The sequence below is a fragment of the Chrysochloris asiatica genome, unplaced genomic scaffold (assembly GCF_000296735.1).
Source record: "Chrysochloris asiatica unplaced genomic scaffold, ChrAsi1.0 scaffold00103, whole genome shotgun sequence".
Lineage (NCBI taxonomy): Eukaryota > Metazoa > Chordata > Mammalia > Afrosoricida > Chrysochloridae > Chrysochloris > Chrysochloris asiatica.
The window spans coordinates 8,889,742-8,901,576 of NW_006408621.1; the positions used below are offsets into that span (position 1 = coordinate 8,889,742).

General features: G+C 41.0%; 1 pseudogene; it reads left to right on the top strand.

The window, feature by feature from the left end:
- Positions 1–6,001: 6,001 nt before the first annotated feature.
- On the top strand, positions 6,002–6,591 carry LOC102816369 (annotated as a pseudogene).
- Positions 6,592–11,835: the final 5,244 nt, after the last annotated feature.

Sequence of the window (11,835 nt, forward strand, 5' to 3'; positions counted from 1 at the left end):
AAAAAAAAAAGAAAAGCTAAGTGTGTTCTTCCCTTTTGGTTTTCTAACTCCAGGACTTTGCACATTTCATTATAATACTTGATTTGGTTTTCTTGAGCCACCCTTTAAAATTTTCAATTTAGTTCTTTTACCTCCTCATGTCTTCCATTTACTTTAGCATCTCTATGCTGGGGAGCAAGTTTCAGAGTCTCCACTGACACGGATTTTGGTCTTTTCCTTCTTTCTTATCTTCTTAATGACCTTTTGCTTTCTTGATGTCATCCCACACATCTCTGGTCTTTGTTCATTAGTATCTAATGCATCAAAACTATTCATAAGATTATATCTAAATTCATGTGGAATATGTTCAAGGTTATGTTTTGGCTCTTGTGAACTTGTTTTAATTTTCTTCAGCTTCAGCCAATTGATAATCTGTTCCACAGACTACACCTGGTCTTGTTTTGACTAACAGTATGGAGCTTTTCCACCGTCTCTTTCCACAGATGTAGTCAATTTTATTTCTGTGCATTCCATCTACGAAGATCCCTGTGTTAAAAAAAGGTATTTGCAATGAACAAGCCATTGGTTTTGGAAAATTCTATCATGCGATCCCCAACATTGTTTCTATCACCAAGGCTATATTTTTCAACTACTGATCCTTCCTCTTTGTTTCCAACCTTTGCATTCCAATTACCAGTACTTATCAATACATCTTGATAGCATGTTTGATCAATTTTGGACTAAACTGGTAGAATTCTTCAAATTCATTATCATTGGCTTAAGTGGTTGGTACATAAATTTGAACAATAGTGGTATGAACTGGTCTTCCTTGTAGGTGTATGGATATTATCTTATCACAGACAATATTATACTTCAAGATAGATCTTGAAATGTCCTTTTTTATGCTGAATGTGATGCCATTCCTCTTCAATTTGTCTTTCCCAGAATATAAGCCATTTGATTGTCAGATTCAAAATGGCCAATACTAATGCCTAGGACATGGATCTTCATATATTCCACATCATTTTTGACAACTTCCAGTTTTCCTAGAATCACACTTTATACAGTCCATATTCTGATTATTAATAGATGTTTACAGCTATTTGTCCTCATTTTGAGTTGTGCCCCATCATCAAATGAAGGGACTGAAAACTTTACTCCACTCTTGTTATTTATGGTCAACTCTACTTTGAGGAGGCAGCTCTTTCCCAGTCATATTTTGAGTGCCTTCCAACCTAAGGACCTCATCTTCTGGCTTTACAGCAGACATCACTCCACTGTTATACAGGAAGTTGTCAGTGGCTAATCATTCAGAGGTAGTCTTCCTCCCCTCCCTCCTAGTCTTAATCTGGAAGCTCAGCTGAAATCTGTCAACCATGGGTGTTCCTGCTGGTATTTAAAATACTGGTGCCATTCCTTTGGTTGTTCAAATTATTATATATTCCTGAGTGTTTTTGTGTACATTCTCCCCAACCTCCAAAAAAACAGAGGGAATGAAAGCAAATACTGTTAACTGATGATGAATAAATAAATACTGGTGCCATAGCTTTCAGCATCACAGCAAGACACAGCCACCATTGTACGACAAACTGACAGACAAGTGAGTGGTGGAATATTGATTTTATCTACCAATTATTTATAAAAGGCATCTTATCTTCTTTGCTACCCCATCCCAATACAATAGCATCCTAATTTACGTATCAACCCTCTCATATATGTCCTCCACATGCTACCAAAGCTCTGTCTGAATTGGAAGGCTGTTTCTTCGGTAGCTTCTCATTTCATAGTTAGTGCTAGTATGTTTGGTCTCAGCTTTGCCTCCCTATCAGACTCACATTGCCTCTGCTTTACACTCATGCAGTTGTACTTGTCCAACAATATCACGCTCTTCTTTGATTCTACGCTCTCAATTGATTCAATGTTCTTCCTATCCTTGTTACCTGTAACTTTTCTTCCTTCTTCATGATTCTACTCAGGACGCCACTCCTGAGTATCTGAAACTAGATTAGGGACCTACAGTCCAGTGGATTACTTCATATGGCTCTTTTACCCATAGTCCATGTGGTGGTAGTGGTTGTGTGCCACTGAGTTGGTCCCGACTCATAGCGACCCTGTATAGGGTTTCTGAGGCTGTGTATCTTTTGTTGTTGTTAGGTGCCATTGAGTAGGTACCGACTCATAGCAACCTTATGCACAGCAGAATGAAACACTGCCTGATCCTGGGCCAACCTCATTACTGTTGCCATGCTTGAGTCCATCGATGCTGTCCCTTTGCCAATCCATCTCGCTGGGGGTCTTCCTCTTTTTCTCTGACCTTCCACCTTACCAAACATGATATCCTTTTCCAGCGACTGGTCCCTCCTGACAATATGTCCGAAGTATGAGAGACAAAGTTTGGCCATCCTGGTCTCCAAGGTCACACTTCTTCCAACACAGATCTGTTGGTTCTTTTGGCAGCCCATGGCGCTTTCAATATTCTCCTCCAACACCATAACTCAAATGCATCAATTCTTCTATGGTCTATCTTTACGAGCGCAGAAAGCCTCATCTTTCTCTCGCAGAGCAACTAGTAGCTTCGATTCAAACTACTAACCTTGTGGTCAGTAACCCAGCTCATAATCCACTACACTATCAGTGCTCCTTATAAGTCCTTATAACTCCCACCAAACAACTTTTTCCAAATGAGGCTGGGTAAGGACAGATGGGAGAAGATGTTGATTGGATGATCTGATTCTGTTGTGATTGTTAGCAGGGCTATTTGTGATGGTAAAAACATGGAACTCTCATGTGGTTTTAAAATGAGACATCTCAGAAGCAGGAGAGGGGATCTTAACCACCACTTAAAATAAGAGCCAGGAATGACGTGCATCCTTTGGACTCTGAGATCCTTGCATGGTGAACCTCCTCGACACAGAGACAGACAGCTGCAACACTGGAGGAGTGGCAGAGAAGCAGCAGCACCAAAACTAAGAACAGAGCCCCAGATTGAGGGGTGGGCTTCCCAGCCCATGGAGCAAGTAAAACTGAGGGACTTTGGGCAGCTGGCTTGCTAGCAGAATGACGTGCCTCGAGGCATTTAATTGGAGGAGCTTACCCATGGTGCTACTGCTGAGTGCCTTCATGTTGAGGCTCATGGTGGTGTTGTGTGTCCTGTGGGCATTTATCTCGGCTCTAAAAGAGTCTTGTAACAACTGTAATAGGGCAGAGGCCTGCCTGTGGACATGGCTGAGTGAGGGTGTCTTGACTGAAAAACCTGTGCCCTGAACATCATTGACCTTGACTTGTAGCCTGTTAATGTCCCCTAACTGTGAGCAGGGTGTCTGAGTTCTGTGTGGCCATTGTAATGAATTATTGAACCTAGCTAAGTAGAGTGCTGTGTGAAGAACAATTGGTGCCATTTTTTTTTTGCAGGGTCTTTCTCTGAGCTCTATTTTCTAGTATTGTGGCTCCTACAATAATCTTTCACTTACCTCCCTTTCCTTCATTTTTTGGAAGCGTTCAATATCTTGTAGTGGGATAAATTGATTCAATACTTAAAGCTGCAGGTACTCCTAATAAACACTAGGTGTCACTCTTATCTTTGAAGAAATGAACGGTCACTGTATTCTAGCTATAAACACAGTTCAAAAAACTGGTTTTTTTGGTGTCATTGTTTTTCTAGTTAAACCTTGGGGTTAGGAAAAGTGTTCTCATTGTGAAAGTTTTGTTTTTAAATAGGATTTAAGATCTATGTAGTTTAACAAGGATTGGTTAAATCCCCCAAAACTATTCTAGTTTTTAAAATTTACTGAGCAATGCCTTGCTTTCAATATGAATTAACTTAGTATTGCCAGCCCAACTGGCATTTGTTATCAAAAATAAATTTATATTGATTTTTAAAACATGTATTGCATTTCTTTAAAAAATCATGGAATTTGGAAAACGTGATGAAAATTCTCTATAACAATTTTCCCCTAATGCTCACAAAAGATATACTTTCACTATTTGCAATGAGATCAAGTAGTAAATATTTTATTATCTGTTATGATTACCTGTAGGATTTTCAAAATATTAAATACTTTTGAAGCAGTCTGAAGGATGCACCAAAACAATGCTGTACCAAGGAGAAGAAAATTTTAGAACATTATTTGAAAAGCAAAGATAAAAACAACAATAAAATAAATACTCTTCATATATCTACATACTAGAAGACTCACTAAATATATCTACCTATATATATTCCTCAAACCTAGCAATCTCCTGGGAGCACTGTACCTCTGTAGATAAACACTGGACTGTGAACCATGAGGTCAGTTGTTTGAACCCCCCAGTGGTAATGTGGAAGAAAGATGAGGTTTTCTGCTCCTGCAAAGACGTACAGTCTCAGAAACCCTATGCAGGATCATTATGAGTTAGAACTGAGTCGGCAGCACATAACAACAATACAGTCTCCTAGTTTCCATGGTTTTGTAAATGGCTCCCTTCTCAACTAATTAATTTAGCCCAAAATTTGGTGATCATCTTTGATTTCTCCTTTTTTTTTTTTTCGTCTTATGCTATATCCAAACAATCAACAAATTGTCTGTTAATTTGGCTTCCAAAATACATCATTAATCTGTCCACTCCTTTCTATCTCCACTGCCACCATCTGGATCCAAGTCTGTCTCTGACCCACAATGCCAGCCTTATACTGGTCTCCCTGCCCAAGCCTGCCTAACCAACTGTGAATCCTCAATTCTGTGAAAAAAACCAGCTCAACTCTAAATCTATTCTGTGTAGAATTCACAAGAACAACCTAACGGAGAAACTCCTCAAAAATTGGAACCAATCTAAGAAAGTTCAGATACTGAAAAGAAAGATGAAACCCTTGAGATGACTAATGCTAGGAACATCAAATAGCCATCTCCGCCTAGTACTCCAAGAAAAGAAGATTCGACATTACAGCAGATGTTTCTGAAAATGTTCTTTTCTTTGGTGGATTCTAAATGATCAGACCTGCACAAACTAGGTTATTTCTATCTGTGAAAGAACACTGTGTCTTGAAACTTTTTTTTCCCCTTCCTTGTGGCAATAATGCTTTTTGTTACACAGTGAAAGTGGCTTTTGCCAAGAATTGAAATTTGCATCTTCTTATTTTAATCAAACAATCAAACTCTTGGCAATTCATTTTGCTGGAGAACATTTATTCAACAAGTCTCTGCTTCAAGTGATTTATAGAGGACTGAGTTTGGAACAGTGAACAATTTATTCCTTTCCTTAACAAGGGGTAATTTCTCCTGTAAAATTTACCAGATACAATATTAAACAAAAAACAAGCAGTTACTGTCAAACTGATTCTGACTCATGGCAATCCCATGTGCATGTGTTGTAGAATTGTAGTCCACAGGCTTGCAAGGCCGTGACCTTTTGGAAGCAGATCACCAGGACTTTCTTCTGCGGCATTGCTGAGTGGCTTTGAAACACCAGCCTTTTGGCTTTTAATGGAGTGCTTAACTATTGTGTCACCATATAATTTCCCCAAAGTTTACTTTTAACTCCAACCAGCAGATCAAGCTCTAGTCTAAGACTAAACAATATTTTTATTTAGTTGCCTGATCTACCAGAGAAACAGAATCATGTTTTAAGCTATAGGTATAAAATATCCGTATAATCCCCAGGTTTTCTTTGTCTCTCAGGATCTTCTGATTCTAGTCATTTTTCACCTAATCCTTTGATTCAATATCTTCCTCCAGTCCCAGAATCTAGTCAATTCTAATTCATAGTTGACCCTATATTGGGTTTCCAAGATAGTAAATCTTTATGGGAACAGGCAGCCTCATCTTTCTGCCATGGAAAGGTGGTGGATTTGAATCTGACTTTGAGGTTAGCAGCCCAAAGCCTAACCCACAGCGTTACTAGGGCTCAGAAGAGGATAATAAACACATACAACTATCTGAAAATATTCAAGTACCATCTTAATGTACAGAACCTTTTGCTCCCTGATTAGTTTGCTAATAAAAACTATTTTTAGCTTTTTTATTTGTTTGCTGCATCTACTGCTAGAATGAAGACCATTCTCAGCAACCAGACTGTCAACATTCCAGAGAATGTCATCAGTCTGAAAGGACACATAATTATTATGAAGGAACCCAGAGGAAACCTGCAGAGGGACTTGAGTCCCAGCAGTGTAGAACTCAGTCTCCTTGGAAAGAAAAAGAAGAGGCTTTGCCTTGACAAATAATAGGGAAATAGAAAGGAACTGGCTGCTGTTGGCTCTGTCTGTAGTCAAGTGCAGAATGTGATCAAGGGTGTTACACTGGGCTTTCGGTACAAGATGAGGGCTGTGTATGCTCACTTCCCCATCAACATTGTTATCCAAGAGAGCCAGTTTCTTGTTGAAATCCCAAACTTCTTGAATGAAAAATACATCCGTAGAGTTTGGATGAGGGCAGGTGTTGCTTGTTCAGTATCCCATAATAAGTGTTTATAAGCCCATAAAGATGAATTAATTCTTGAAGAAAATGACATTGAACATGAATCAAATTCAGCTGCTTTAATTCAGCAAGCCACAACAGTAAAAACAAGGATATCTGAAAATCTGGGGATGGTATCACTGTGTCTGAAAAAGAAACCATCCAACAGGCTGATGAGTAAGATATTAAAGCTCTTTCTTCCAGCTATGGAAACAAGGCCAGATGATTCCCAAGACCTATCAGTGACTATTGTTAATGCAATAAAATTGATCTAACCAAAAACAAACAAATAATTTTTTAAAGTTTTATTCCTTATTTTAAAAAATATTTTTTTCCTTCAAGATTGAATAGAGGATATAGGGAGCAACTATTGAGATTAGTGGTGTTGTGGGTTAATGCGCTAGACTGCAAAGTCGGTTTGAATTGCAAGGTCAGCAGTTCAAGCTCACCAGCTGCTCTTACACAGTGTCGCTATGGGTCGGAACCGACTAGAGGGCACTTTACCACATAACAATACCAGAAATAGAAGTCATGTCTTAGATATGTTTTTAATAATATTGGTTACCATCTATTGAACATAGTCTATGGATCAGTGGAGGATTAGGCACTTTCTGTGTTTTCCCACTTAATTTATTTAATCTCCACATCAACTTTACCAAATAGGTTTCACAGTTGAGGAAGCTGAGGTCTGTGATGGTGGTGGTGGTGTGCCGTGGAGTCAATTCTGAATCAGAGCAACCCTGTACAGGGTTTCCTAGGCTGCAAATCTTTACAGGAGCAGAAAGCCTCATCTTTCTCCCGTGGAACCACTGGTAGTTTTGAACTGCTAACCGTGAGGTTAGCAGCCCAACTCATAACCACTACATTACCAGAGCTCCTTGAGGTCTGTGATACTAACCCCAAAGTCGGAGCCCACATATGACAGTGCCAAGACTCAAACGCACTGCATTCTGGATCCAAAGTATGTTGTTTGGTCTTAACCACTTCTTTCTTCCTTTTATGTCTTTCCCCCAAAATATTCTCAAGTGGATACTAACAAGAATAAAACCAGGAATTACTCCACATTAAAACGGAGACATTATAAGTTTGTAAGTGTTTGGGAGATTTTGAATCTTTGCCATTTCCTGTCATTTTCAATGAACTAATCTAAAATTCAATTAAACATAGAGTATTTATCTGAATGAATCAAGTGGATAATTTTTTTTTTAAGTTTATATTGTGAGGTTTACATGGGAGAACATCAGCTTTACGCTCATCCTATTGTATTTCATTTCATTGCAATGATTACAATCACCTCCATGCATCATCAAATAATTAAAGGGTACACCACACAGGCCCACCCCCTGCCGCCAGCACACAGCCCTTCTCCCTCCCTGAGTCCAGTGTCCCCACCACTCCATCTGTCCACATCATCGTCTCCATTCCTGGCATCACTGCCTCTCTGGGTAGGGTCCCGCTCTCCATTCTTCTCACTTGATGGTCCCAGTGACCTCCACGCCTGGGCTGCAAAATCAATCACTTTCCTCCTTTTGTCAAAAAACAACTACCTCTATATTTCCTACCCTCACAGTCAGTCCTGATGACAATTATTAATTATTGTACCACAAGAGTCTTATCTAATTGCCTTTCATCAGCCCTGGTCCCAACCAATTGGAAACCATTCAGTAGTGATTCTACTTTCCCCCACCCCATCTGGAACTAGGTGCCCTCTTGAAAGCTTGTAAGCCAGTCACTTCTTACCTTTATAGCCGTCCCCTCTCCCCCATTTTGGGTAGCCAATGTCTAAGTTGCCCATCCCTGTCAACCCTGTGTACCGAGGGGGTGGGAGTGATCTTTGCTGTAAAGATTTCTTCCCTTTTTTGAGCTGCTGCATCCAAAAGTATAGGCAAAGTTCATCAAATTGTAGCAAGTTACTCTCCCCACCCCCCTCTTCTTTCTTCTTCTAGACAAGTTCTGATCATCCATCCATCGAAGCCAGGTCAAGTGGGCACTATCTGCAAGTATGGGTGTTCTCATGCATCTCCCCTCACTTCGTATCAGCTGGATGCTTCACTCTCCATTGTAGTCCTCTGTGGCCATGTAACACTGCCTCTGAACCCAGAAGTCCCTGGGTCTTGCCATATTGCTGGCCATCCAGGTCTCCACCCAGGTTCACAGGGGTCTATTGAATGTGGTTGGGCTTAGCTCACAACTTCAGTGCTGTTTTTTCCCCCTCTTCCCTTATCAGTGGCCAATGTGGTCACCAGCCAGACCACATGCCTGCTCATGTATTCCCCTTGAGTCTCAGTCTTCGAAGGGGGTTTGCTCTGAGGAGTCCTGACTACTTGTCTTGATGGCTCCCAGGTGAACAGTTTACTTGTTCTTGTAGTAGTCAATCAGACTGCCATTATTGTTTGGGATTTTTCCTGCTGGTCTTTTACGGAGTATCTTCTGTTCTTCTAGCTGCTCTAGGCTGGTCTACTCGTCCTTTCCAGTGGAAATTTCCTACCTCAGTCGGTTCTGGATTCCACCTACGGTTTTGTGCAGTGTAAAGGCTCCACAGGAAGCCTCTTTCACTGGGCAACTTCCAGCCCCCTTTAAGGTATTCCAATCAGTTATAGGCTGAAGACAGACTTACAAGCTTTCTGTAGTGATGATTCTGGCTATTCCTTTCTCCCTGCCTTAAGTGTCTATTTTACAGTGGTAGTAGGCAAGGGAAACCAAGACTCAAAAGACAGCCAAGGTTGTGCATACATCATCATTTACCTCTGTCCCACTTAGCCCATGGGAACCCACCTAACTGTTTCCCCATCAGTCTTGTTCTTCCATTCCCCTCCCCCTTCTTGTGTATTGCCCCCTGTACCCGCCTCCCTGCCCCCGCAAGCTATCCTGTGTCTATTCCCTACCCTGTGCTCTATCTTCCCCTCCTTCCCCCTCCTCCTCTCATCCCATACATCCTGGTGATCAGCAAATATATATATAATATTTCCACCCCTTTTCATGTGGGTTCTTTTTCCTACTCTTTTACAATAATGGTCCTATGCAGTATTTCTCCTTTTGTGACTGACTAATTTCACTCAGTTTAACATCCTCAAGGTTCATCCATGTTATGCAGTGGTTTGCAGCTTCTTTGTTGTTCTTCAAGGTAGCATAGTATTCCATTGTATGTATGTACCACAGTTTGTTTATTCATTCTTCAATTGATGGGCACTTAGGTTGTCTCTATCTTTTTGTTATTGTAAACAGCGCTGCTGTGAACATTGGTGTGCATATATCTACTTGTGTTATGGGTCATATTTCTTGTGGGTAAATACCAAGTAGAGGAATTGCTGGGTCATAAGGTATTTCTATTTCCAACCTTCTGAGGAAGCACCATATTGCTTTCCAGAGTGGTTGGACCATTTTGCAATCCCACCAACAATGTAGGAAGGTCCCAGTCTTTCCACATCCTCACCAGCATTTATTGTCCTCTACTTTTTGATCTTTGCTATTATTGCTGGTGTGAGGTGATATCTCATTGTTGTTTTTATTTGCATCTCCCTAATGGCTAGTGATCATGAACATTTCTTCGTGTGCCTATTGGCTGCCTGGATCTCTTCCTTGGTGAAGTGTCTGTTCATGTCCTGTGCTCATTTTTTTTTTTTTTTAATCATTTTACCCAGTACTTTTTTTCTATTTTTAATGTTTTATTGTGAATTATATGATAGTTTACATGAGAGAACTTTACTTTTACATTCATTCCATCGTATATCATTTCATTGCCATGGTTCCAATCCCCTCCATGCATCATCAACGGACCAAAGGGTATATCCTAGAAACCCGCCCCCTACACTCTCCCCCCGCCCCCAACCCCTGGTCTTCGGCCCACAGTCCCTCTCCCTCTCTGGATCCAAAGTCCCCAGCTTCATCACTCCACGTCATCATCTCTGTCTGTATCTCAGGCATCTCTGCTTCTCTGGCTAGGGTCCCGCTCCTGGCTCTTCTCCGTTGATGGTCCTAGAGACCTCCGCTCCTAGACTGGAGAATTAATCACTCCCTTCCTTGCTACAAAACGTCTACCTTTGCATTTCCAACCCTCATAATCAGTCCTGATAACCACTATTCACTACAGTATCATGAGTTACCCATCTGTATTTCATTTCATCAGCTCCACCTAGACAGATTGGATAGTACTCACTGGAGATTCTGCCTTCCTCCATGCCCCCTAGCTCTAGGTTCCCTCTTGAAAGCTTGTAAGCCAGTCACTTCTTGCCTTTGTAGTCCCCACCACCACCACCACCAATTTGGGTATCCAATGTCCAAGTTGCTCTGGCTACTCTGTGTGTGGAGGGGGTGGGAATGTTTCTTGCTGTAAGGATTTGTTCCTTCTTTTGAGTCACTGCATCCATAGGTATAGGTCAAGTTCATCAGATTGTATCAGCTCACTCTTTTTTTTTCCTCTTCTTTCTTCTCCTGGTTGAGCTCTGATCATCCAGTCATCCGGTCCAGGTCGCGTGGGTACCATCTGCAAGTGTGGGCGTTCTTGTGCACATGCCCTCTCTTCCCATCAGCCGGTAGCTCCACTCTCCACTCGAGTCCTCCATGGCCACACCACTGACTCTGGGCCCAAGAGTCCCCAGGTCTCCTCACACTGCTTGCCAACCAGGTTCCCAACTGGGTCCACAGAAGCCCACTGAACATTGTAAGGCTTAGCTTGCCGCTTCATTGCTGCTTTTACCCCACTTCCCCCTGTCGGTCATGCATGTGGTCACCAATCAGAGAGTGTATTTCCGTTGAGTCTTAGTCTTGGAAGGGGGTTTGCGTTGAGAGGACCCGACCACTTGCCTTGATGTTTCCTAGGGACCTGTGCTCATTTTTAAATTGGGTTATTTGTCCTCTTCTTGTAGAGGTGTTGTTGTTTCCTATATATGTTAGAAATGAGTCCCTTATCTGATGTGTCATTGCAAAATATTTTTTCCTATTCTGAGTTCCATTTTTACTCTTCTGGTGAAGTCTTTTGATGCACGTAAGTTTTTAACTTTTAGTATGTCCCACTCATCTATTTTGTCTTCTTTTGTTTGTGTACTTTTCAAAATATTTGATAGTCTGTGTATTACCTGTATTAGAGCCCTCACATTTGTCCCTATATTTTCATTGATGACTTTCATAATTTTTGTATTAACCTTTAGGTCTTTAATCCATGCTGCGTTGGTTTTTATATAGGTCTTGTTTCAATCTTTTGCATATCTTTTTCCAGCTCTGCCAGCACCATCTGTTAAAGAGACTATTTCCTCCCCATGTAACATACCTAGGTACTTTGTCAAAAATCAATTGGCTATATGTGGATGGGTTAATTTTTGGATTCTCGATTCTATTCCATTGATCAATGTATCTTTCATTGTACCAGTACCAGACTGTTTTGACTCAAGTGGATAACTTTTAAAAGCACTTGCTAGGTTGGTTTGGG